The sequence below is a fragment of the Globicephala melas genome, chromosome 19 (assembly GCF_963455315.2).
Source record: "Globicephala melas chromosome 19, mGloMel1.2, whole genome shotgun sequence".
Taxonomy (NCBI): domain Eukaryota; kingdom Metazoa; phylum Chordata; class Mammalia; order Artiodactyla; family Delphinidae; genus Globicephala; species Globicephala melas.
In genome coordinates, this window is record NC_083332.1 from 36354155 (window position 1) to 36380303 (window position 26149).

The 26149-nt window shown below is 43.9% G+C and overlaps 1 protein-coding gene and 1 long non-coding RNA gene across 7 annotated transcripts in view; one reads left to right on the top strand and one right to left on the bottom strand.

The window, feature by feature from the left end:
- Nucleotides 1-15398, bottom strand: part of CNOT1 (CCR4-NOT transcription complex subunit 1) — a 102440-nt gene extending 87042 nt beyond the window's left edge. For all 6 annotated transcript variants that reach the window (XM_030848050.2, XM_030848047.2, XM_030848051.2 and 3 more), the window contains exon 1: nt 15287-15398. The gene's annotated coding sequence lies outside the window, so the exon portion shown is untranslated. The remainder of the gene's footprint in view (nt 1-15286) is intronic.
- Nucleotides 15399-16135: 737 nt separating this feature from the next.
- Nucleotides 16136-26149, top strand: part of LOC115847861 (uncharacterized) — a 54920-nt gene continuing 44906 nt past the window's right edge. The window contains exons 1-2 of the long non-coding RNA XR_004037503.2: nt 16136-16259; nt 25176-25213. This is a non-coding gene — a long non-coding RNA (uncharacterized lncRNA). The remainder of the gene's footprint in view (nt 16260-25175; nt 25214-26149) is intronic.

The window sequence follows — 26149 nt, forward strand, 5'->3', positions numbered from 1 at the left end:
CAGTGGATGATGCTCTATCACCTCAACATCAGCTTTAACAGCTAGCTAAAAAGTAAGCAACTATCAAATCTTTTCAGTGGAGCTGATGGAGAAGTTTACAAACCACATGCTAAAGGAGTACAGCCAGGCAGACCAAATTGGTACTGACTGGTCCAGAGTGATGATATGGTAAAGCTGAGTGGTTGGCTTCTGACAGGAGCAATTAATACCCTTAAATCTCTTGTCTTCTCTGTTAAAGTGGCATCCAAGACAGCTGCAATGCTGCTATGCACACAAACTCTCAAATTAAAGCTTCATCTTTACTTTCACATCATTTTTAATGTTGGGCTCAAAATACATTCACATTTTTCTAAAGGTATTACATTTTGTCAATAAAAAAGGATGAGCCTTGGGCTTCCCTGGTGGCGCAGTAGTTGACAGTCTGCCTCCCGATGCAGGGGACACGGGTTCATGCCCCGGTCCGTGAAGATCCCACGTGCCGCAGAGCGGCTGGGCCTGTGAGCCATGACCGCTGAGCCTGCGCTGAGCCTGCGCGTGCTCCGCAACGGGAGAGGCCCAACAGTGAGAGGCCCGCGTACTGCAAAAAGGCTCGGGAAAAAAAAAGCTCGAAAAAATGTTTTAAATGTATCACATATTTATTTATGCAAATGAGGCTTCTCTTTGATGATGACTGTCAACAATTTGGAGACTGTTAAAATGTATGTAGCCTTTTCAAGCATAAAACCGACATAAACCTGATTACAGAAACAAGCTCAAATTCATTAAACTTTGAAAATATTTTTAATTGAAAAAGTTTACTATTATCATCCCTTATTTTATCAGGATTATGCAAAATGTCAAATGCTCCTTTTCCATTTCACTCCAGTGTACCATAAAAATCATCTGCTAGAGGTGGCCCTCCTATTAATTCAAACATTTGAGCCTAACCATATACCATGTACATAACTTTAGATGCTATAGAAAACACAAAAGTAAACACTGATCTCAAGGGGCTTAACAGAATACATAATTTACTGTAACGCTTGCAACTAAGGCAACTGTATATAAGAACTGGGAGAAGAAAGAGAGGTATTTAAAATGCTGATTCCTGGGAATTCCCTGGCTATCCAGTGTTTAGGACTCTGAGCTTTCACTGCCGTGGGCAGGGGTTCAATCCTTGGTCAGGGAACTAAGATCCTGCAAGCTACGCAGCATGGCCAAAAAAAAATAATTAAAAAATTAAAAGTAAATAAAATGCTGATTCCTAAGCATTACCCTACACCAAAAGAGTCAAAATCTTTAGGGAAAGACAACAGGACACTGCATTTTAAACTCTGGAGGTGGGCTTCCCTGGTGGCGCAGTGGTTGAGAGTCCGCCTGCCGATGCAGATGACACGGGTTCGTGCCTGGGTCCGGGAAGATCCCACATGCCGCGGAGTGGCTGGGCCCGGGAGCCATGGCCGCTGACCCTACGCAGGCTGAGCCTCTGCAACTGAGCCTCCGCAACGCGAGAGGCCACAACAGTGAGAGGCCTGCAGAACCGCAAACAAAACAAAACAAAAAACTCTGGAGGTGATTCTTATGCATTTTAAAGTTAGAAAACCACTGACTTTACAAATAGCTCTGGGATTAGTTTAAGAAAAGTATAGCTTGAGGCAACCTCTTGCTACTAAGATAAGGAAAGCCCCTCCCACTGATTCCTTTTTCTCCCCTTTATTTCTTTCAGCTGGACCAAAGACATGTCTAAAGACACTTTGGTTTCCCATAGCAACCTTAATAGTTACCACCTAACTTGCTCTAGGTTTAAGTACCAATCGGTACTTTAAGAAGCCAAACAGACCAGACCAAAGGCTATCAGTTTATTGAACCCCCAACTTCCAGTATTAAAAATACATAGAATTCTGAGGTCTACTAATACCAAAGTCTGACTTTGAAAATTCCCAAGTCTTAAAAGTAGCATCCTGATTAGAAGAAGCTGAGTTGAGCCTTCTTCTCTCATTCATTTTCTCCAATTATGGAAATGTTCCACAACAGCACTGTTCAATGTGGCAGCTACTAACCACATGTGGCTACTTGAAATGTGGCTAGGGTGACTGAATTTTTAATATTTTACTTAATTTTAACTAATCTTAGTATAAAATTAGGGACTTCCCTGGCGGTCCAGTGGTTAAGACTCCACGCTTCCAATGCAGGGGGCTCAGGTTCGATCCTGGTTGGGGAATTAAAATACCACATGCGTTGTGGTGTGGCCAAAAAAAAAAAAGGCCACATGTGGGTACTGTTACCATAATTGACAAAGTTGCAAAGTACTAATGGCCCATATAAATCAGGGAAAAGTATGTACTCTAGCATCCAGAAGCAACCATTACTAATTTTCCCAGATGTCCCACTTCTTCCTTTGGTTTTAAGAGAGCTCACTACTTTCTACAGAACTTCATGACCAACTAAGCACTAACTTAAAACAAAGTACATACCCTGATATTTAATATTGCTCCAGGAGGCAGGGACTCTAGATTTACACTGCACAGTTCCAAGCCATTCATCCAAAATGTTGGCTCACTTATTAAAATTTCAGTTATAATTACTGTGTACATAATAGGATAACTTATAGGAGCATAATCACAACGAACACTTAAATACTAGAATTGTTCTAAGCATTTTACATACAGTTGACCCTTAAACAGGGGTTTGAAATGAGAGGATCCACTTATTCGTGGATTTTTTCAATACAGTACTATATCCAAAGTTGTTTGAATCTATGGATAAAAAGAGCCAACTGTAAAGTTACCCGTGAAATTTTGACTTCAAAGCTGTTGGTGCTCCACCTCTCATGCTATTCAAGGGTCAACTATATTAGTTTATTTAAACCTGATAACTCGTTGAGGAAGATATTATCTCAACTTTAAAGTTTAACTTGCAGCTACTAATACAGTTGTGAAGACATGATAATAATAGAGCAATAGATGTATGATTTTTAAAACTTGTATTATAACTTCAAAATCAATATTTTAAAGAGTGTAATTGTTTTGGGGTTCTTTTTTGTGTTTTTTTTTGGCTGTGTTAAGTCTTCGTTGCTGCGCGCGGGCTTTCTCTAGTTGCTTCATTGCGGTGCGCAGGCTTCTCACTGCAGTGGCTTCTGTTGCGGAGCATGGGCTCTAGGCACGTGGGCTTAGCAGTTGTGGCACACTGGCTTAGGCCGGCTTAGCTGCTCCACAGCATGTGGGATCTTCCCAGACCAGAGATCGAACCTGTGTCCTCCTGCATTGGCAGGCAAATTCTTAACCACTGTGCCACCAGGGAAGTCCCTAACTTTTAATGCCATTTCCTGATATAAATATCTCCAACCTTACAGAAAGTGATGAATAGTAAGAGCTTTAGGTCCCTAAACCCCCATCTCTGCACTTTGTCTTTTAACTCATTTCTTTTTCATCCAGGAAATGACCAACTCTTTATTTTTTTAAGATTTACTTTATTATTTATTTAATTTATTTTTTGGCTGCTTAGAGTCTTAGTTGCGGCACGTGGGATCTTCCGCTGAGGCATGCAGGATCTTTTGTTGCGGCGCGCGGGCTTCTCTTCCGTGGCGTGTGGGTTTTCTCTCTAGTTGTGGCGGGCAGGATCCAAGGTGCATGGGCTCTGTAGTTGTGGTGCGCAGGTTCCAGAGCATGTGGTCCCTGTAGTTTGCGGCACACAGACTCCCTAGTTGAGGCCTGCGAGCTCAGTGGCCCCGAGGCATGTGGGATCTTAGTTCCCTGACCAGGGATCCAACCCACGTCCCCTGCTTTGCAAGGTGGGTTCTTTACCACTGGACCACCAGGGAAGTCCCAGACCAACTGTTTAAAATGTATCAACTGAGAACTGCCTAGGTATCCATCAAAAGGGCACTGGTTAAGTAAATCATAAAATGGAATATCATTTAACGCTAATAAAAAGAAGCTAGAAAGGTTGGAAATATCTATTAGGGTTTTTAAAAGCAAGTGACATGTTGTATGTATGTCCTTATATGCAGAGTATCTAGAAGGATACAAACAGTAACCATAAATGAAAAGTTAGATGAAAGAAGCTGAAAAGGAAATTGAACTTTTTTCCCCCACTGATAGAAAAGTAATTTTAGGGCTTCCCTGGTGGTGCAGTGGTTACGAATCTGCCTGCCAATGCAGGGAACATGGGTTCGAGCCCTGGTCCGGGAAGATCTCACATGCCACGGAGCACCTAAGCTTGTGTGCCACAACTACTGAACCTGCGCTCTAGAGCCCGCAAGCCACAACTACTGAGCCCACTCACAACTACTGAAGCCCATGCACCTAGAGCCCGTGCTCCACAACAAGAGAAGCCACCGCAATGAGAAGCCCGCACACTGCAACAAAGAGTAGCCCCAGCTCGCCGCAACTAGAGAAAGCCCGCGCGCAGCAACCAAGACCCAACGCAGCCAAAAAAAAAGAGAGAGAAAAGAAAACTTAGGTCAATAAAGTTTGTTTGTTTGCATATTCTAAGGTTCTCTATACAGAATCCCAATCTATAGAGGTCTGAACCTCAGTCACTGTGCAGAAGAGTTAATTTAACATAGAAGGCCTGAGGCTGCTATACTTAGGAAGGCTTGCCAGGTTGGCTCTTAGCCAGTGTCAGAATTTGGATTTTGAGAGAACGAATTCCCACTCCCAGAACTAATAAGAGTGGCTCACTGTGCCTAAACTGTACCCAAAAACGTGGTTTATGTTGAACACCTGCTTTCCCTCTGGGAACCTGGAATTTTGCTATGTGGTAGGCAGAAGGTGCCTACATGACCAACCTAGGCACTGAGTTTCTAATAAGCTTCCCTGCCAGGAGGCATTTCATACACATATGCTGTCACAATTGCTGGAGGAATTAAGTAGGTCCTGTGTGACTCCACTGGGAGAGGCACTAGAAGAGGCTCATGCTTGGGAGAATGAGCCTAGTTTTCTCTGGACTCCACCCCACATGCATTTTCCCTTTCCTGATTTTGCTTTGTATCCTTTTGCTGTAATAAATCATAACCCTGAGTACAACCATATGCCAAGTCCTGTGAGTCCTTCTAGTGACTGAACCTGAACCTGGGGATGGTAGTCCTGGGGGACCCCCACACACACTCATCCTGTTACTAGCCAAGAGGAAAAGCCTTCTGAAGGTAACTGGGACTCATTTTGTGGGTTTCTTCTCTAGTATGTGCAGAATCCATTTCAGAATTTTGCATTTTATCATAAAGACAATCCTGGAAGCTATTTGGATTGCCTTAGATATGTTTTAGGGAATAGGGAAGTGGCAGAGTCTGATTAGATAATCATCAAATCTGTTTCCTCTTCCTGGATAAACAGCGAGACTATATTTCTCAGCCTCTTGCACAGGTGTGGCCAACAAACTAAGTTATACCCAATGAAATGTAGGCCAAATATGATACCAGCCACTGGTCCATAAAACCTCCTACTCACGACCCTCTGGTTCTTTCACCAAGCACCAGCTATGAACAGAACTCCTAACACCTAGAGGAGGGTGGCACCAAAAGATGGAAGGAGTCTCGGTTCTTGAATTACTGCATAGAAGGTAACCTAAATGAACACTCTCAATGAAAGTTATCTGAGGAAAGTTATCTGAGTATAAACGTCTACTTTGCTAAGCCACTGATACCTTGGGGTTGTTTGTTACAACCCTAGCCTGCTTTTGCCTACCAAAAGAAGACATGATTGGGTGAAAACTTTTAGAAGTTACTCTTGACAATGTGAAACACTGAGAAAGAAGAGTAGGTCACAGAGAAATTAAGACTATCAGTGGGAAAAAGAAGTGAATGCACTCAAGAGGGAACTGCAAGGATTCTAAAACTGTGAAGAATAAGGAAAGAAGTGAATAAAGAGAAGGAATCAAACACACCTTTCCAGACTAAGCAGCTGGGTTCCACTCACTCCTGACATGAAACAACTGAGGAAGACAAAGTGTGAAGGGCAAGAAAGATAATGAGGCATGCCTTGAGTAAAGCGTACAGATGAAATCCACTGGGCAGTTAGATTTACAGTCTGGAGCATGGAAAGTGTGGGCTGCTAATAACACATCTCAGTGTCATCAACATATAGATGATAGCATGGGAGAACTATAGAAATGAGAATAAGAGAGGGCCTATAGAGTAGCAGTTCCCCAACCTTTTTTGGCACCAGGGACCAGTTTTATGGAAGACAATTTTTCTACTGGGGGGTGGGGGGGATGGTTCGGGCAGTAATTTTGAGCAAAGGTTCAGGTGGTAATGCGAGCTATGATGGGGAGAAGCAGATGAAGCTTCTCTCACTTGCCCACCACTCAACTCCTGCTGTGTGGTGGGGAGGGGTTGGGGACCCCTGCTATAGAGAGTCCTAAGGAAGCTTAGCACCTAAGGGAAGGTGAAAAAAAACAACCCAAAACAGAGGAACTCAAAAACTAAAAACAGGGACTTCCCTGGTGTGCAGTGGTTAAGACTCTGAGCTCCCAAATGCCGGGGACCCGGTTCGACCCCTGGTCAGGGAACTAGATTCCACATGCATGCTGCAACTAAGGAGCCCACATGCCTGCCTGCGTGCCACAACTAAGGAGCCCAGGAGCTGCAACTAAGACCTGGCACAACCAAATAAATAAATATTACCAAAAAAAAAAAAAAAACCCTAAATACAGAACTACTATATGATCCAGCAATTCCACTCCCAGGTATATGTCAGAAGAAAATTAAAACACTAGTTCGAAAAGATACATGCACCTCAATGCACATAGCAGCATTATTTATAACAGCCAAGATATGGAAGCAATGTAAGTGTCCATCAACGGAGGAATATATAAAGTAGATGTGCCCATTTATATACACACATATATAAAATGGACTATTACTCAGGCATAAAAAAAATGAGGGACTTCCCTGGTGGTCCAGTGGTTAAGACTCCATGCTCCCACTGCTGGGGGTGTGGGTTCAATCCCTGGTCGGGGAGCTAAGATCCCACATGCCATGTGGCTCAACCAAAAAAAAAAAAAAAGAAATTCTGCCATTTGCAACAACGTGGATGGACCTACAGGGTATTATGCTTAGTGGAGTCAAAGACAAATACTGTATGCTATCTTATATGTGAAATCTTAAAAAAAACACAAATGAATATAACAAAACAGAAACAGATTCACAGACAGAACAAACTAGTGGTTAAAGGTTGGAGACGGATGGGAGAAGGGGCAAGACAGGGGCAAGAGATTAAAAGGTACAAGCTACTATGTATAAAATAAATAAGCTCTAAGGATATATTGTACAGCACAGGGAATACAGCCAATATTTTACAGTAATTTTAAATAGAGTATAACCTCTAAAAACATTGAATCACTACGTTGTACACCTGAAACTCATATAACATTGTAAATCAACTATACTTCAATAAGAAAAAAACAAAGGAAGTCAAAAAGGGAAATAAAGAGTGGACAGAGAGGTGGAAGAAACAATGATTAATATCAGAAACCAAGGAGAGTCCTCTTCTTAATGGTAATAAGTAAAACCTAGAAACAGATAGCATCCCTAAGAGAGCTCCAAGGAAGAATCTTTGTCCACTGTGGTAGGCAGCCTCTAAAATAACCCCAATGATCCCTGCCTAATATTTACTTACACCTTTAAGTAATCTGCTCCCCTTAAGTGTGGGCTGGACCTTAAACGTGGCTTCAAAATAAGAGAACAGAAAGCCATTTCCAAGATTAAGTTACAAGAAGACTGACTTCTGTCTGGTTTACCTCTCTCCGAGCCTGTGCTCTGACAGAAAGAAGCAAGCAGTCATGTTGTGAGTAACCCTGTGGAGAGGGCAATGTGGCACAGAACTGATATGTCCCAAACAATAGCCGGCAAGGATCTGAGACCTGCCAACTGCTACATGAGTAAGCTTGTACCCTTCAGACCCTTCTCACTACCCTTCAGACATGAGATGAGTATGGCCTGTGAATACTTGCACTGCAACTTTGTGAGAGACACTGAGTCAGAAGCATCTAGCCAGGTTGTGCCTGTGAAATAATGAAAAGCAAAGAAGCTTTAAACAGCTAAATTTGGAGGTCATTTGTTGTACAGCAACTGATAACTAATACATCCGTAATAGTCTATGAAAACCATGGGGGAGAGATCTTATGACATACATTTGGCAGTATAAAAAAAAAAAAACTATTATAAATTATCAGAATTACCAACTAGGAGATCCCTAATACCTTCAAGACCGGAACGTTAGTGGTCAGGAGGACAAAACCATAAGGTAATAAGACCAGGGCCTAGCTCAAGCCCCAGCCCCTCTGAAACCTTCCAAACACATCAGATTGTCTACAGGTTGATGTGCTGATCTACCTTCCCTTCCCTTCAGTATGCATGACACATACTGTTAAAATTTAATCACACTGTTCTCTATTGTTTCATGTGTATTATCCTTTTCATCAGTGCCTGGGGACATACTTTGGGTTTATTCCCTATCTCTTCTTTGCCACCACTCCCAACCAAACAACCAGCTTTGAGGGCATCAAAAATTTTCCATAACCCTGCTAAATAAGTCCAATACCATATTCAGTTTCTAGGTCCCTAAAATACAATTTGACTAGACTTAACAGAAAACAAAATGTAGTCGAAGTTTGGTAAATTTCTTCTACCTTCATCACCCATCAAAGGTGGAGATAATTTTCCATAATCTCATTTCAGGTTGGTTTGTCTTTAATTGTGATAGCATCACTATCTTATGTATCACTTACAAACTTTATTTGGCAGTTTTTTTTCTGACATGATACATCCCAATTTCAGAGGTGTTAAAATGTTAAAAATTTCTTTTAGAATCAGTGAAATACGGTATTCCTTTTCCATATGTAGTGTTTTCACATATGCTGTTGTAAAATTAAAATAATTTTAAGTAAACTTGTGACTTACCCCAACAATAGTTGGATAAAAGTTAAGTAAAATAACCCTGACAACAAATATGAACCCCAAAAGGGTATTTATACTGGTATTTATAAACTAGAGGGCAATATCATCTCCAAAAGCATTTTGAAAGGGAGAGCCACCGGTATTCAATGAGAATTAGAGATGCAATAAACATCTTGCAAGGAAGGAGGACAGCACCACCAATAAACTATTCTGCCCAAACATCAATAGTGTCCTTATTGAGAAAACAGCTTTTGCATCCACTTTCTGCAGGTGGGCCCTACATGCAAACACCTCAAGTTTGGCTTCCCACAAAGTTAATACAAAGCCAAGCACAACTTAAATCCACCAAATGGTAGGAAATAGTATATGGCTAATGTGAAGTGGCTACCAAAACTTATCAGAGAAACAGTTTACACACTACTATTATGTATATTAACCTAGTCAAATACTTGTTGAGTACTTACTATGTGTCAGGTATTTGAGATACATCAGTGAACAGCCATGCATACATCCCTGCATTCCCAATGGGGGAAAGAAACAGTAATCATAAAAAATTATCAAGCATTTCAAGAGACACTAAGTACTATGGAAAAATAGCAAGAGTAAAGGTGAACCACACTGGGGGTGAGGAGGGCGGGAGGAGATTGCAAAGTAGGGTGGTCAGAGTAAGCCTTATGGAGAAAGTAGTATTTGAAATTTTAAGGAGCTGAGGGGTTTAGCCATGCACATATCTGAGAGAAGAATGTTCCAGACAGAGGGACTGTCAGTTAATGCAAAGGCTTCCTCAGAGAGTACATGGCATATGTGAGAAAAAGCATGGAGGCCAAGTGTAGGTGAAGTACTTAGTGAGGGGGAGAGTAAAGAGAGTAAGTTGGGGAGAAGGGGGAACATATGAAGAGGTATAGGGCAGGGCTAAATCCTGTAGGTGATAAAAGGACTTTCTTTGGCTTTTAATAAAGACAAATGGAGAATCAATGGGTGGTTTTGAGCAGAAGACACAATATAATTTTTAAAAATATAAGAATCACTCCAGATGATGAACTGAGAATAAACTACAGGGGAGCAAGGGTAGAAAGCAAGGTAGATAATAGCACATTAAGAGGAAATTAGTGACTAAAACCCAAACACAGAAGAACCCTACAAAGCTATACACAAATATCCCAAAACAAGGTTACTATATTAAAGTAAGTTACCATACCAACGTTTTGCAGTTGCCAGAATCCTTTGAGGGCTTACTGATTGAAGAAGACAAAAATCAAAATGAAATACTTTCAAGTAATTTTTACATTTTACCTTTGGACAGACAACCTCAACTTCTGTAATCTTTGGTGTAACTGTCTGTTTGAAAAGGGAACAGGAATATTCCTAAAATATCCATGCCATAACAGTGGATATATATACATGGTACACTTACCTCTTCATTACCTAAAGAACAAAAAGCACTAATATGAGTAATCCAAATCAAGGACATCCCCAAATTATGTATTACTGGGCTTAGAAAGGTCTAGTGTAAAACTTTTTTTTAGAACCCAGCTGGCAAGGGATAAGGAAATATTCAAGAACATTATGGTCAACAGGTAATAAATCGGTTTGAAATGAAAGCTTTGCCAAGGATAAAAACAAATGGATCAAGAGTTGACTGGGACTTCCCTGGTGGCCCAGTGGTTAAGACTCTGCACTTCCAGTGCAGGGGGCACGGGTTCGATCCCTGGGGTCAGGGAACTAAGACCCACATACTGGGCGGTGTGGCCAAAAAAAAGGCAACAGAACCTTAATAGTAACTTTTAAAGCACATTTAATAGCCTTGTGTGGATAGCTTCACAATTTTATTTCACCTTATTTTACTTATTTACTTATTTTTTGGCCACTCAGCATGTGGGATCTTAGTTCCCCAACCAGGGATTGAACCCGCAACCCCTGAAGTGGAAGCACAGAGTCTTAACCACTGGATCGCCAGGGAAGGCACTTCACAATTCTAGAAGAATTACTACAATCTGTACATCAGCATAGTTTAAACAACTGTTAGTATTAGCAAATAACCATCCATTTTTAAAAACTGAAAAAGTGAAAAGAGCCCAAAAAGCATGTTTACTCCAAAATCAGAAAAGAACCAAGTTCTTGATCTGAAATCAACTGACTATTCAGAAGCATCTTCCCAGTAGCATGTGTAAAATTATAAAGCTATACACTATGTATTTAAGATAACTAAAAAATAATAACAGAGAGTACCCTTCTTAGAACTACTTTATCTTAAAACTGTAACTACACCAGAAGAAAACTTACTCAAATTATCTGTCACAATTCAATTTACAGTGCTGAAGAACATTTTAAAACTTAAGTCGCTCCATCCTTTGAAGGCCTCAATGGAAATGCAAGTTTATTACACTGAGGTTAAGTAACGACCATTCCCAATAATTGCAAAAGACTATCTTTTTGTCAGACTAGAGTTTTATATTTTCACACTGAAGAGATGAAAAACTCAAATCTTGTGTCTTGTCCTCCAAAAATAAGTGGTTGATCATAGATTATTCTCACCTTTATGATGAATGATCAGATTCACAGAACTTTTCCTTGTACTGAATAGCAGTACGGAAAGACAGAATCACCATTAGGCTAGAGTAGGAAAACCTGGTCTAACATTAAACTTAAGGAAGTCACCTCACTTTCCTGGGCTTCAATTTCCTACAGATGACACCATAATTCTGTATGACTAGATTTCAAAGTTTAACCTTCTAAAAGATGTCAACAGAATTATAAGTATATAGCTCCAAGAAAAACAGTCTGTGTCCTCAAAAGAAAACCAGAGTGTACTGTTTTCCAAGAACACCATGTTCTATAAATCTACCCAACTGTAACAAATGAAGTATTATTCAATTACCATTCAGGGCAACTGTATGTATATGTTTGGAGGATGGGAGACTTCTTACCTACTATAAAATGAGACAACTTATAAGGCAATACATGGTAAAGATAAGTGAAACTAGCCAAGAGGAATGTAAGAAATCAATTTTGCTTAGGGAAGTCAGGGAAAAGATTATAGACAGTACATCTGAGTATGAACTGGAATGATGGATAATGTTTTTGTAGATACAGACGATGATATTCCAGATAAAAGGGGCAAAAATGTATTTGGGAACCACTGTGCAACAGTCTTAAATTTAACTAAAGTGTAAGTTGTAATATACTGCTATAAGTAGGGAGGGATCAATACTTACACAATAAGCTCCAGGCCAAAGTACTTGAAAAACTTTGGCGTATAGGATGCCTAGTTTCAAACCAATGATTTAGTAGACAATTTGGCATTAATGTAAAGAATTAACTGTATTCCCAGAATCATTTACAATTAGAACATATTCACATATTACTTATGTAATAAAGAAATCCAATAAACAAATGATGGGGAAAAGATACTGGAGATTAGTTAGAAAGCTACTGCAGAAAAGACAGGGTCTGAAACAAAGGAGTAACTATTCTTATGAGTCTACCAAAAAATTTAAAAGTAACACTGCATTTCAAAACTAAGAGCTCTAAATCCAAGGTGACAAAATTTCAAACTAATTATCTGAAAGGGAAAATGCTGAGCTCTTAATATGAAGTTTAAGAGCAATAAAATGGTGTCTTTCACAATATGCTTTCATTCCATGTTACATTTCATATAATTAGTCCAAAAAACAAAAAAAAACCAAAAAGCACAACAATAAAACCAACACCTCTCCTGCAGACAGTTTAACATCTCATTCAACATTTTAATTTAGCCTAGAGGTATATCCTGAGCCTTCCAGCATTAAAGACAGAAATGCATTTTTCCCCCAGAAATGCATTTCTTAAACCTATGCTCCACACTCCCAAAGGCTGCATTTCCTTCAAATCTCAACACAGGATTTCAGATTAAGTCTACACCTCTAATTAGTGACTTCTCAAACAATGCTTTCCAACGAATAATTTGTTTTATTTGCTTTGCTACATTCTTGCAAATGTATGAATGAAAAGTACGGTAAAATTAACTACTGTGTACATATAGGGTGCAAAAGGTTTTGAGCCCATTTTAGCTTTGAAACATGCTTCTGAAAAATTGTGAGCAAACAGAAGAGGAACTGCTGGATCTTTCTTTATATAAGGTCTTAAAATAAGACTCAGTAGGATGCCATTTTGAAACTTCCCAGCAGGAAGTTCAGTTTGATCAGAGGGCTGGTTAAGAAATGCTTCAACTAATAATATGAACTGACTTGAAAGTCAGCTTTGTTCTTTTACAAAAGAATATACCAAATTCATAGCAGGTACTACTTTTGTTAATTCAAGAATCATAAACTTCTCATGAAAAATAAGTGTCTTGAAATATCTGAGCATTCAATTAAAATTATTGTGATAAATTCTCTTCCAAGGTATTGAGTACCAGAGATCTGTTACGTGGTAGAATGAAATAAAGACTCAAGTTCATAAATTTAAATTGGCTAAAAAGAAAGCTTTTCATAACTAGATCAGAATCTAACCAAAAACATACTTGGAAAAAGCAAGGATAATTTGAGATTAGTCTTAAAACATGCTGTCAAGAAATAGGAAGCATTTCCTCTTCTGTCCTCACAATTGTTTTTGCTTTTTTTTTTTTAATGACTTAACCCAAAGTTAGGAGAACATCACAGTACTTAGCCTGAAAAGATCCATATTAAAGAGACTGGGATTTAAAACCCCAGTAGAAATTTAAGAGACCATAAAGAAAGAAGCTAAGCCAGAGATCCATTCGAGTGAGTTAGGAACCAAAAGCGTTTCAGTTCTGTTCCACCATAATGCCACAAAAGGCTGCCTTAAAACTTCTACGATTACAATCTTAGGCAAGAAAGGGTAATACTTTCAGTTATTGATGGTCAAATCTTGGTGCCTTGATTCTAGACTTAAGTTTCCACGGAAGGACTTGGGCCCCCACTTGTTGAAAAGAGACCAACTCTCTAAACAAGTTTTATCATCATGGGACCTTTTCAGTCAAAGCACAACTATATGTCTAAAACTTTATGTATCATCAGCTCATTTTCTCCTCAGACAAGGTAACAATCTGCAGTGTCCTACAACAGGATTATTTAAACTGATACCATATATCTTATTAATAGCTAAAATACTACACTGCCAATCTTTGGATGGGTAGGAATGTCAACCTGAGCATATTAAACCCAAATACTTCTACACAAACAAGTTTGTTCTTATTCTGTTTGACCTATTTCCTGATTTTGTACGTGTCCAACCATTTTTTCATCCGTGTATCCCTAACTCCTATCAAACGGATTGTCATGAGGCAAATGTTCATAATTTTTTTCGCAAACGGTAATAAACTACACTCACTCAATTATTAACTGGTCAAATAAACTCCCCAAGGCAATCGAATTTTAGAGAAAGAGGGAGACTAAGTGCTATTACTCACTTTCAGGTAAAAAATACTTTTTATTAGAGCCCTAAAAACTGTGATATTTGAATGACTTCAAGGGGCAAAGTTTCTGTTCGAAGTTTACTTTAAACACAACATTTCCAAACCACAGACATCCTAGTGAGGGTACTCCTCTGTGGGAGCCCGGTGGTGTGAAATCTACAGAGGGGGTGGTACTGAAAAAGAACACCTGTGCGTTTGGCCTCACGGAACCCTCTAGTAAGACCTGTAGTAAGTCTCTCTGCCACCAGCGCTGAGGCCTACAAGTGCTCGGCTAGGAAGCGAGCACTGCCTACGGATGAGCGGAACCGCCACTACAGCACAGACACTGGGCCCGGTGGATGGGGGCCGACTTTGGAGACAGAGTGAGCGCCCGGGCGCGCGAGTGGAACAAAACCTGTGGCAAGAAGTAATGAGGAAGTGCTCTCTCCCGCCCGCCCCTCCCACCTGCGGACACCCGAAACACCCGGGATTTGACAACGTGCTGGGGGCGGGGGAGGGGACTGGCAGTTCCAGGTCCGCCCAGAGAAACTGGGAGCCTGTACTCCAAACACGGGCCCCTCGCCCCCGGAGCTAGGCCTCCGGGGCCGATGCCCGCTGCACCCATCCGGCAGTTGAGGAGCTCGTGGGGGTCTGAGAAGGGTGCAGTCCGCGCGAACCGAGGCCCAGCCGCCCCAGCTGCCGCCACCGCTGCCCTCAGAGCCTCCAGGCCCGGGCCGGGGGCCATCCCGGGTCTCATCCCGCGCTCTGCCCTCCGCTTTATGGAGCCTTCGCCTCGGCCTCTTCTCTTCAGAGCCCAAAAACTCTACAGCCGAGGGGAGAGAGTCTGCCCTCTCTCGCCTCTCCACTTCCCCGTCCCGACTGCCCCTCACACAGCGGAGCGCCGGGAAACGCTCCCAGTGGCCCCGGGACCACCCCCGGTCCTTCCCGCATCGGCACCCGCTTTCCGTAGCTGACACCGCCCGCCGGCCCCAGCACCCGACCCCAGCCCACCTCACCTCAGGCGGCTCCGGCGGCGCTGGACACAGGAAACTCCTGGGTCCCCGACTCCGGCTCTCCTCGACCCCTCTTCGGTTAACTCCGCTTGTTTCTCTACAAAATGGCGCCGGAGGTCGCGCGCTCACGTCGCGGCCTTTCCCCTCCCCGTTCCCATTTCATCATTCGCTGGCCGCCCGAGGAGGGAGGGCCCCAGCACCAGCCAATGATCGTACCCCGCCCGTGGCTCCTGCCCAATCACCGACGGGTGCCCGCGGATTTAAACCAATCACACACTATCACTTGCAGAAGTCAAGGAAGAAACCAGGCTCTTGCTAGCAACTACCAATCCAGACTCCTACTTCGCGGGCTTTGGCCAATTGCCGCTCACCAGTCCCCAGGGACGGGAGTAGGAGCCCTTGCGCCTGCGCTCGAGGCGAGGGCCAATGGAGAGACGCAGAAAACTTCGATTTGGGGTTTTACGGACTTCCCACCTGCCCTCGAGGTCGTCGACCAATGGGGGCCTGGCATTGCCTCTGAGAAACAATAAATAAAGGAGAGGGCCCTTAAATCCTCGCCACCTTGCGCGGGCACTACTCTGAGAGGGAAAAACAGTCTTCCGGTACTCTCCTTCCTCTTTCGAAGTGTCAAGTCTGGTAGACCACCGGGCTTCCCAATCTTAAACATTTCCCCACCCCCACCCCCATCCCCACCCTTCTTGTCCATTTGGCGGGGAACGCCAGCTCCCAGAAAGCAAGCCAGCCTGTAACTAGAGTGGTGGCGCTTTTGCATCCTGGGATATGTAGTTCCCCCCTCCCCGTTCCTGTCACAAACGTAGTGCGAGTTCTTCCGTCACTGACTGCGCCCTAGGAGGAGTAATGCGTGCTGGAGAACGTAGTCCCCCAGGTTCCCGTTTGGTCCTAGCCTGCCTCACTTTCGTCAAGAGAACTTTCCCATCTAGTTCTGCCTGTTGAAGAAGGGACTCTTTACAGAGAGGTAGGAAGCTCAGTCTCTCTTTGGCTTAGTCCCTGCAATTGGTATCAGAAAGAATACTTACGCCCTTTGCTCTCGGGAGAAAGAATAGAGAAACATTTTTTTAAAGATTTTGTGGTCACGTGTTCCTAGCTGAGTGTGGGAGGAGTGGAAGGAAGTGTTGGCTGGTGGCTCTTTTAAGTTTTGAAAAAAATGTATCCTCATCACCCCGTCCTGAGGCTATGCTAGGTTGCTTGTCTCCTAGCCATCTCTCTCATACCACCTTTTGTGCCTAAAAATGCTTTAAAAAAATTATGGTAAAAACACATAGCATAAAAATTACCATCTTAGCTGTTTTTAAGTGTACCGCATAGTAGTGTTAAAACTATATGCATATTATTGTGCACCTGATCTCTAGAACTTTTTCATCTTGCAAAACTGAAACTGTATGCCCATCAAACAACTCCCCATCTCCTCCTCCCAATCCTTGACAACCACCCTTCTATTTTCTAAGAGTTTGACTACTTTACATACCTCATATAGGTGGAATCATGAAGAATTTGTCTTTTTGTGACTGGCTTATTTCACTAACGTCCTAGAAATACTTACTGACACCTGCCCATTCCTTGGTTGGAGGCAAACTCTTTCAGCAGACATTTACTGAGTGGTGATTTCAAACAACTGTAGGATACCTAGGGACCCCACATACAGCAAGGGCAAGGGTTGCTTCAGTCCTGTTCATGGCTGTATCCCAGCACCTAGCACAGTGCCTGGCACATGGTAGACATGTGAGCAAATAAATGTTGAAAAATCAGGAAATGGAGAAATGGACTTAAAACATTATGATATTAGTGATAGAAGGCCCCCTAAACAGACCAAGGATGAGGAATAAGTCCCTTCTATACCTTGTTGCTGTATAAAATTGCTAAAACCTCTATGGATAGCAGAATTTTGGCCAAATTTATCAAAACTGAAAATGCACAGACCCATTGACCCAGTGTCTAGGAATTTATTCCACAGGTGAATATTGCAGATTTGTACAGAGATGAATATATAAAGATATTCACTGATGCATTGTTAATGGAGTCCCAAAAGATTGGACACAATAGGGAAGAGGATAAATAAGTGTATGGTACTGTTATACAATGGAATACTACAGAGTTTTTAAAACCCGTGAGGTAGTCTATGGGTACTGATATGGAATAATTCAAAGATTTATTGTTAAATTTGAAAGTTAAGTGCAGAAAAAGAAAAAACGAAACAAAAAAACTGATGGTATAATGAGTATGTTACCATTTGTGTAGGAGAAAATAACTATATTTGTATTTACATATAAATAAATGCATAAAAAGATTTGAAAAGATACACCCTTTCCCCAAACTGACACCAGTTGTTATCCCTAGGGAGGGGAGTGGAATGAGGAAGGGTAAAGGGAGCTTTTGCTTTTTGTTTTGTGTATTACTATATTATTTGAACTTTTTGCAAAGAGGATGTATTCATGTTCTATTTGTATAATTTAAAATAAAATTTTTTTAAAAGGAGACAGCTAATGACATCCATAGAGGTCAACTATCTAAGATCAATTCTGTAATTCTACAACTAAATCAGGTCTCAGACATAAATCTCCTAAAGTCAGTTGAATGAAATAAAGCTGAGTTGCCTTTCCCCACTTCCGCCTGTCTTTATACTGAGGCTGCTCTGGGAGACCCTTCTGCCCACTGCCAGTGCCGCCCTCCCACGCCCCATCCTCACCCCCAGCTACACCAACACCACTGCTAGGATTTGACGTGCCTTGGGGACTTAGCCTAGTACTTGCAGGATTTGCACAATAAATAGCCTGGAGATCAAAGTCCTTCAACTGTGTGTTGTCAAGAATTCTGGGTGGCTTCTATCCCTGCTAGAAAAGAGAGAGACTCATAGAATGTTTACAAATTGGAAGGGTTAATGGAGATAACTTAGTGTACTTTTTTCACTTTACTGAAAGACATAGTTGGAAATCATGCCCAGACAAACTAGTTTACTAGAGACTATCACAAAGGCATCACCTTGTAACTTAGCAATTATGTGTTCTGGGGTTCAAACATAATTAGAAATAGGATATTTTTACCAGCTGTTAATTACTCACCTGGCCTCTTTCCTCAGCCTTCTTCCAATCCTTCACCCCCAATTAACTGTGCTTCCCATGCTCTAGAAGAACTATACAAACTCTTTTGTTTCCCAAAATAGCCTGGAGAGGGAAATCTAAGTGTTAGGAAACAAAAGCCTTATTGAATTGGCTTGGGGTGGAGGCAAAAATACCTAGAACACAAAGGACTTTGAGAGGTTGAGATCTGTGCAAACTGTGTTATAAAATGTTTGGTGCTTGAATGAAGAAGAGATACAAGGCCTTTTTATTCAGTGTTCTTGTTTTTCAGTCCCATTTATCAGAGAGTCAGTAACTTCAATTTACAGTAGTTTTGTTTTGTTTTGTTGTGTTTTGGCTGCATTGGACAGCATGCGGGATCTTAGTTCCCTGACAAGGGATCGAACCCATTCCCCCTGCAGTGGAAGCATGGAGTCCTAACCACTGGACCACCAGGGAGTTCCCAGTTTATAGTAGTTTTGACTGTCTTATCCAAAGCAACTGACTGACAGCCTAAAGCTAAATTCTGATCTCCTTCCAGACCATCAGCAATGCCTAAGCAAACCTTATGGCTCCCTGGGCACCCAGGCTTTGGTATGACTTTGGTGGCTCTACCCTGATGGGAAGATGACCAGGGAGGCACATTGCAGAAAGCCCATTGAGGAATTCAGAAACCCAGGCCCCGAACCAGGCTGTGCCCCTAACTTTCTGTGTAACCTTGGGAAAGTCATTTCCCCTCCCTGCACTTCTTTTTCCCTCTTTACTATTCTGAGGATATTGGGTTTGGCTCCCAAAGTGTGTTCTGTGGACTCCTAGGAAGCCAAAGACTTACTGTGTGGTCCTGGAATTCTTATGTGCACATAGGTTTATTAATCAACTAATATACTCTAAAAGTAAAACTTTACATGCTTTATCTCATCCACATCTCAAGACCCTGTAGCGTAGGGACCCCATTTTACAGATCATAAAACTGAAGCTTAGAGAGGTGAGTCACTTGCCCAAGGTCACATACCTAGTCAATGGCAAAGCAAGCCTTGAAACCCAAGCTCTCTGACTTCAGGGCTTACATTCCCAGCCACTGTCCTCTAAGCCTTTGTTTGGAAACCCCCGTGCCTAGGTGATCTCCCAACTGCCATGTTCAGTGGTCCGTAGTGATCAGATACTTTCCAAGCCAAAAAATGTGATGCATCGTCTGATAGGGTGTTATAAATGAGTGAGACAGATTCTGAAAATACTGCTGTGAGTTTGGTGTTTTCCAGTTGAGTTTACATTTGAATTTTTAGATTCTCTCTTTTTTTAAAAATTTTATTTATTTTTGGATGCGTTGGGTCTTCGTTGCTGCGTGCGGGCTCGCTCTAGTTGCGGCGAGGGGGGCTACTCTTCGTAGTCGTGCGCAGGCTTCTCATTGCGGTGGCTTCTCTTGTTGCTGAACACAGGCTCTAGGCGCGTGGGCTTCAGTAGTTGTGGCACGTAGGCTCAGTAATTGTGGCTCACGGGCTCTAGAGCGCAGGCTTAGTAGTTGTGGTGCACGGGCTTAGTTGCTCCACGGCATGTGGTATCTTCCTGGACTGGGGATCGAACCTGTGTCCCCTGCATTGGCAGGTGGATTCTTACCTACTGTGCCACCAGGGAAGTCCCTAGATTCTCTCTTTAATACGGGATTTTGTCCCAAGACTGTGTAGGAAACTCCTGACTTTTTTTTAAGGTTATTTATCCCTCTCTCTCTTTTCATGAGAGAACAGAGAAGAAGCTAGGAGGAAAAAGGAAAAGCCACAAAGCATCTCCTCTGGTTCATGGTTAGTTTAGCACTGAGTGGATGCTTGCAAACAAGTTAGAGCAGGTCTGAGAATCCTACCTGGGCTTTAGACAGATTCGCGGACTTTAGGATTATTGATGGAATTCTTCTGAGCTGGACAGAGTCTGTATGACTCTGCCGTAACTTTCTGTGTCCTCCCTGATTACTCTTCATTCTCTGCCCATCTGGGCCCCTGCCTTGGCAGATAGCTCTCGTTTAGTACTACAGACTTCTCTGGGCACTGTCTCAGCTCCTCAGCCCCCAACTTACACTTAACATGGTTTACCTAAAACCCGTCTCTACTGTCATCTTAGAGGGGTAAACTTACAAGGTATCCTCAGCTGAAGGTGGGAGGGGGCAATGAGTTGAGCATTGTCTTCCAAATTCCTTTTTTTAGGGTGGAGGGCCACACCTCCCGGCTTGCAGGATCTTAGTTCCCCAACCAGGGATTGAACCAGGGCCTCAGCAGTGAAAACCCAGAATTCTAACCACTGGACCAACCAGGGAACTCCCCTTCCAAATTCCTCTTGACCATTCCATACTTCCTTCTCTAGGTTATTAAGTCCATCAGACATTTAATCTCTTCCAAATACAGTACAGAGTCTTGGAAGTCTGAGAAAAAGAGGCCTCTGTCTTTAATATGTTTACAGTCACTCTTTGGAGGAGCAAAAGACAGACCAGGAAATCATTAGTGAACAATTCAAGCCTGTATGTTACCTATAGAATGAATAGGTCAATAATCTAAATGCTGGAAGCTGATCCAGGAGAAATACTTTTGCTGGAATTCTTTCAGGATATGTAGCTTAAAACAGTACCCCCTCCCTGAACCCCAAAAGGTAAGCTTACTAGCCACCCACACTGGCCTGAAAAGGACTTTTCATGACCAAGAATCCCTGAATTCAAATATATTGGGGGCCTCTTGGGCTTCCCTGGTGGCACAGTGGTTGAGAGTCCGCCTGCCGATGCAGGGGGACACGGGTTCGTGCCCTGGTCCGGGAAGATCCCACATGCCGCGGAGCGGCTGGGCCCGTGAGCCATGGCCGCTGAGCCTGCGTGTCCGGAGCCTGTGCTCCGCAATGGGAGAGGCCACAACAGTGAGAGGCCCGCGTACCGAGAAAAAAAAAGAAAATCAAATATTTGTCCTTCCCCACACTACCCCCCCCAGAAGCTACAGCAGCTATCATTAATTAGCTCATCATATTTGGTAGGCAAAAATCTTCCAAAATTCAGAACCCGTAGGGAAAATAATAAGCAAACATCTTTGGAATAAAATATTGGGGAATCTCTACGGAGGCCCATTTCAACCCCCAAAATCTGAGGCTAATTAGCCTCATTCACTGACCTGAGGATGAGGCTAGGCCCATATTTGTCATTGTAGCCCTGTGGTTTTAGAGTAGTCACAGATGGTGAAAGAAAGGACAGACTCCAGGTTCAAGTAAAAAAGAAAGCGTTTGGAATAATGTCATTCAAGCTGCTATAACAAAATACTGTAGACCCAGTAGCTTATAAAAACAGAAATTTATTCCTCACAGTTCTGGAGGCTGGGAAGCCCAAGATAAAGGCACCAGCAGATTCAGTGTCTGGGGAGAGCCCAGAGCCCACTTCCTCGTTCATAGATGTACATCTTGCTGTAACCTCACATGGTAGAAGAAGCAAGGGAGTTCTCTGGCATCCCTTTTATAAAAGCATTAATCTCATTCATGAGGGTTCCACCCTTATGACCTAATCACCGCCCAAAGGCCTTACCTCCCAATACATCACACACACCCCTCCACCACCAGGGCAGAACCCTCATTTCTTCAACAGATAATCATTGATTAAACAACAGCTGTGTCCTGGAACATAGCTCAGAGCAGAATAGGCACTTCAGGTGTCTGTGCAGGTTGACGTTGCTCATGATCATCTGCTCAGACTAGCAGAGCAGCCAACTGTCAAAGAACCACAGATGTGATAAATGTTAACAAAGGGGGAACATAGGGAGTTTTGGGGAGCCTGCAACCCAGTCCGGGGATTCAAGGACTCTCTAAGGATGTGAAAGGGAGTAGGAGTTCTCTAAACAGAGTGGCAGAAAGGGAGTACATTCCAGCAAAGAGCTAAGCCTCACCGAGATGATACTGGCATCTTTGAAGAATTAAAAGACCAGGAAGGTTGGAGCCTAGAGAGGCAGCCAGAGGACCATTTAAGCCTCTGTGCTCAGCCCTTTATCCTAAGGGCTCTGGGAGCCTTTGAAGGGTTGGATGGAACAGCTGTTGTGCTCGTATTTGCACTGTTTGAAGGTCACACTGGCTGTTGCGTGAAGCAAGTACTGGTGTCCAGCCAGAGAAGTTGCTGGGAGACTAGCCAGGAGGCTTCCGCAGGAGTCCAGGGGAGGTGCTGGCCATGGGAATGGAGCAAAGTGGGCTTTGGCAACCGACGGAGTGTGAAAGGTGAGGGAGAAAAAGTGAAGGATTGTCTGCCCTTGGGCACCTCCTTCCTCCCACCTCAACTCCGCCTCTTGATGCAGGGAGACTGGAGGAGCAGGTGTGGAGGCAGAGACAGTGAGTTCAATTTGAAGGTGAATGTGTTTCACACATTCAGGCCGTGGGCTAAAGCTCTGGGCGGCTGAGAGCCAGAACTGCTGATGGAGGCACTGACAAGCCGGTTGCCCTGGGGGAGCCTTCAGAGAGCAGAGGCCTCGGGGCCCTGAGAAGAGCTGTGCTCTGGCTCCTGGTTGAGGAGGGAAGAGTCTCCAGCATGCTGGGAAACAGCCCAACCCAGGAGGCCTGAGGACTGCTGGAGGCTGAGTGAAGTCACACAAGCCAGAGGACTGAGGGACCCAATGTGTTTGAGCAGTCAAGCAGGGAGGAGGTTGACAAGGCCTTGGGCTGTGGGACCTTTTCTGTGGCTGAGAGGGAGTTTGAGCCAGATGGGATCAGGCTGCAGAGGAGAGCTGTAGCTGGAGGGCAAAGGAGGGTTTGTACTTTTTAAGATAGAGGGATTGGGGCACATTTAAATGCTAATAAATTTCTTTTGGAAAGAAGTTATCTCTCCTCCCTGTGATGTCTCCTCCCAGGAGTTCAGGTTTAGACAGCTGGAGGGCCAAGGTCTTCTTTGTTTTTGAAATACTTGGGCTTTGATCTTCTTCAGTCCTCCTTCTCCTGAGGGTTCTTCTCCCAGGCAGAAGGTATCCAGCAACAGCACCCACTTAGAGCTGCCTGGGAAGTGACTCTTCCTCTGACTGTTGACTTCTGGGAGAAGAAAGGGCTGCAGCCATCCCGCCCCCACCCTGGCCACCCGGAGTCCACCCTTCCCCTGGGGCATCACGTCCTCACTGGCTGCTTCAGGGCCTCCACAGACCTCTCCCCACCCACGAAGTTGTAAGCCAGGTCACTACCCCCTTTATAGACAAGGGCTCAGAGGTCATTCTGCAGCAGCTCCCAGGGGAAAGGGACCATGTCCATATACTGCATCTGGTACTGAGGGCAAACCTGGGCGCTGCAGGCAGAAGCAGCTGAGGATGTCCAGACATCCGGCGTCTACTCCAGGAAACTGGGAACTGGGATTCCTGGAGCCCCTTTTCAGCCTTGCCTCTTAATCAGCAAAAAGTTGCCTGTAGATATGGGCCTGTCCCCTCTCCCAGGATAACGATGGTTTCCCTAGTGCCTAGGCTCTAGGACCCGCACCTCCATCCCATCTTCTTCCAATTGCAACAGGTGCCTCGCCCTCATCCATTTCCTCTTTCAACAAATATTTGAGTGTTTACTGTATTCTGTCGTGGTCCGAACGCGGGTTGGAAAAGAATTTCCAGACACAAAGCAGAATGTAAAGAGGTTAGAATTTATTAGAGGGAATGGTCGCTGCCAGGACAGCAGGCCGACTTCCTAGTAGTCTGGGAGAGCCAACCCCGAACACGTGCTATTAGTCAGTTTTTATAGCCCTAGAACAAGGAAACGGTCCGAGGTGAAATTTTTGTTTTCTGATTGGTCGAGGCACATATACCTTCCTTCTTTAGAGTGGGAGTGGGATGGGGCAGATGCCTTTCCTTATTTGGGACGAGAGAGGAACAGGTCTCGTAGCCCAGGTGGGCTCAGGAATTTCGTACCCATCGCAACATGGTGATTAGAGTCCAGTAGGATGTGTAACGCTGAAACTTTTTCAGGCAGGGTTGTCCTTTGTCCTTGAAACACCATTGTCCTTGGAGCACCACACGTTCCAGGCACTGTTACAAGTGCTGGAATCATAGTAGTGAACCAACAGCCTGCCCTACCCTACATCTTAGTGTCAGCTATCTCTGCCCTACCTCTCCCCAAGAAGGCCCCCCAATCTTGGGAGGTCATATCCACGCTCTCGTGCCTCTGCCAGTGGCTGCTAGATCTCCTCGGGCTTACCTGCACAGTTCCTAGGCAGGGAGGGAGTTGAGGGTGTGGCTCAGCTACAGGTATGTGGTACGGCCTGGCCTGGATACATTCAGGCACCCCAGAAATGGGGCCGTCAGGAGGCTGGAAGCAGAGAGTATGGAAGGGGTTATGGGGTTGAAAGCCTCAGATATTCCCTCCCACCATCCCATTTTCCATGCCAGTCCCCCAATACTTGGTGAACCTCATAGAGATGCTATTTTGGGATCCCACAAGCTCGTCCCATGCTCTACAGCCCTGAGCCCCTTCTGTAATTCTGCTCATCCCCTTCCCATGCAGACTAAGTCCTTCTCTCTCTCTAGAATCCTTCTCTGTAAAACAGAAGAGTTGGCCTAGATGATCTCAAAGTCCTTTCTGTCTGGAAATGTTCTGACTTCCACAGCAGCCCCTGGTCCACCCTGTACTCCAAATGGGAGTTGTCAGGGAGAGTTACCTGGAGAAGGCAGGACAGAGAGAGGAGGGGCAGCCAGGCAACTTTGCACGTCTTCCTCTCTTACCATCACTACGTGATAGTCCCAAGAAGTAAGGATCCCAAGGACACACCTGTCCTGGTCAGGGGACCCTGGGGAAGTGCTGCCTGTTCCCCCATTCCCACCATCCTGAGCACCTCACATTCTGATCTCTTTCAGGCTCAGACCATGCTGTCCACAGTCCAAGGCTGCCCTAGGTAAGCTTTTTTTTTTTAATATTTATTTATTTGGTTGCACCAGGTCTTACTTGCAGCAGGCAGCCTCCTTAGTTGTGGCTCCAGGGCTCCTTAGTTGTGGCATGTGAACTCTTAGTTGCAGCATGCATGTGGGATCTAGTTCCCTGACCAGGGATCGAACCCAAGCCCCCTGCATTGAGAGCGTGGAGTTTTATCCACTGCGCCACCAGGGAAGTCCCCAACAAATTGTTTTGTTTTGTTTTTTAAAGAATCAATTTTATTTATTTATTATTTTTGGTTGCGTTCATCTTTGTTTGTACACACGGGCTTTCTGTAGTTGTGGTGAGCGGGGGCTACTCTTTGTTGCGGTGCACAGGCTTATTGTGGTGGCTTCTCTTGTTGCAGAGCACGGGCTCTAGGCGCGCAGGCTTCAGTAGTTGTGGCTCATGGGCTCTAGAGTGCAGGCTCAGTAGTTGTGGCACACGGGCTTAGTTGCAGGGATTGAACTCGTGTCCCCTGAATTGGCAGGCAGATTCTTAACCACTGTGCCACCAGGGAAGTCCCCCCAACAAATAGTTTTTAAGTGCCTCCTATGTGCCAGGTGTTGGGAATATAGCAGCAAAAAAGCAAAGTTCCTGCAGTCATTGATTTTGCATTTAAACAGGGGGTTGTGATAAACAATACTACTAAGGAAATAATGTTGAGCAGTCTAAGTGCTATGAAAAGAAATGGAGCAGAATAAGGTGCTGGAGTGACAGAGGTGGGAAGGTTGGGGAGGTGGTAGCAGCTCTTTTTGTTTGGGGAGACCTCTCTGATAAAGGGTCTGAGCAGAGACCTGAAAGAAGTGAGGGAGGAAACCACACAGACATCTGGTGGCTGAGGGTTCCAGGCAGGAGACCAGAAAGTACAAAGTCCCTGAGTCTGTAGCTGAGGCTGAGCAGTGGGAGAGGAGGAGTA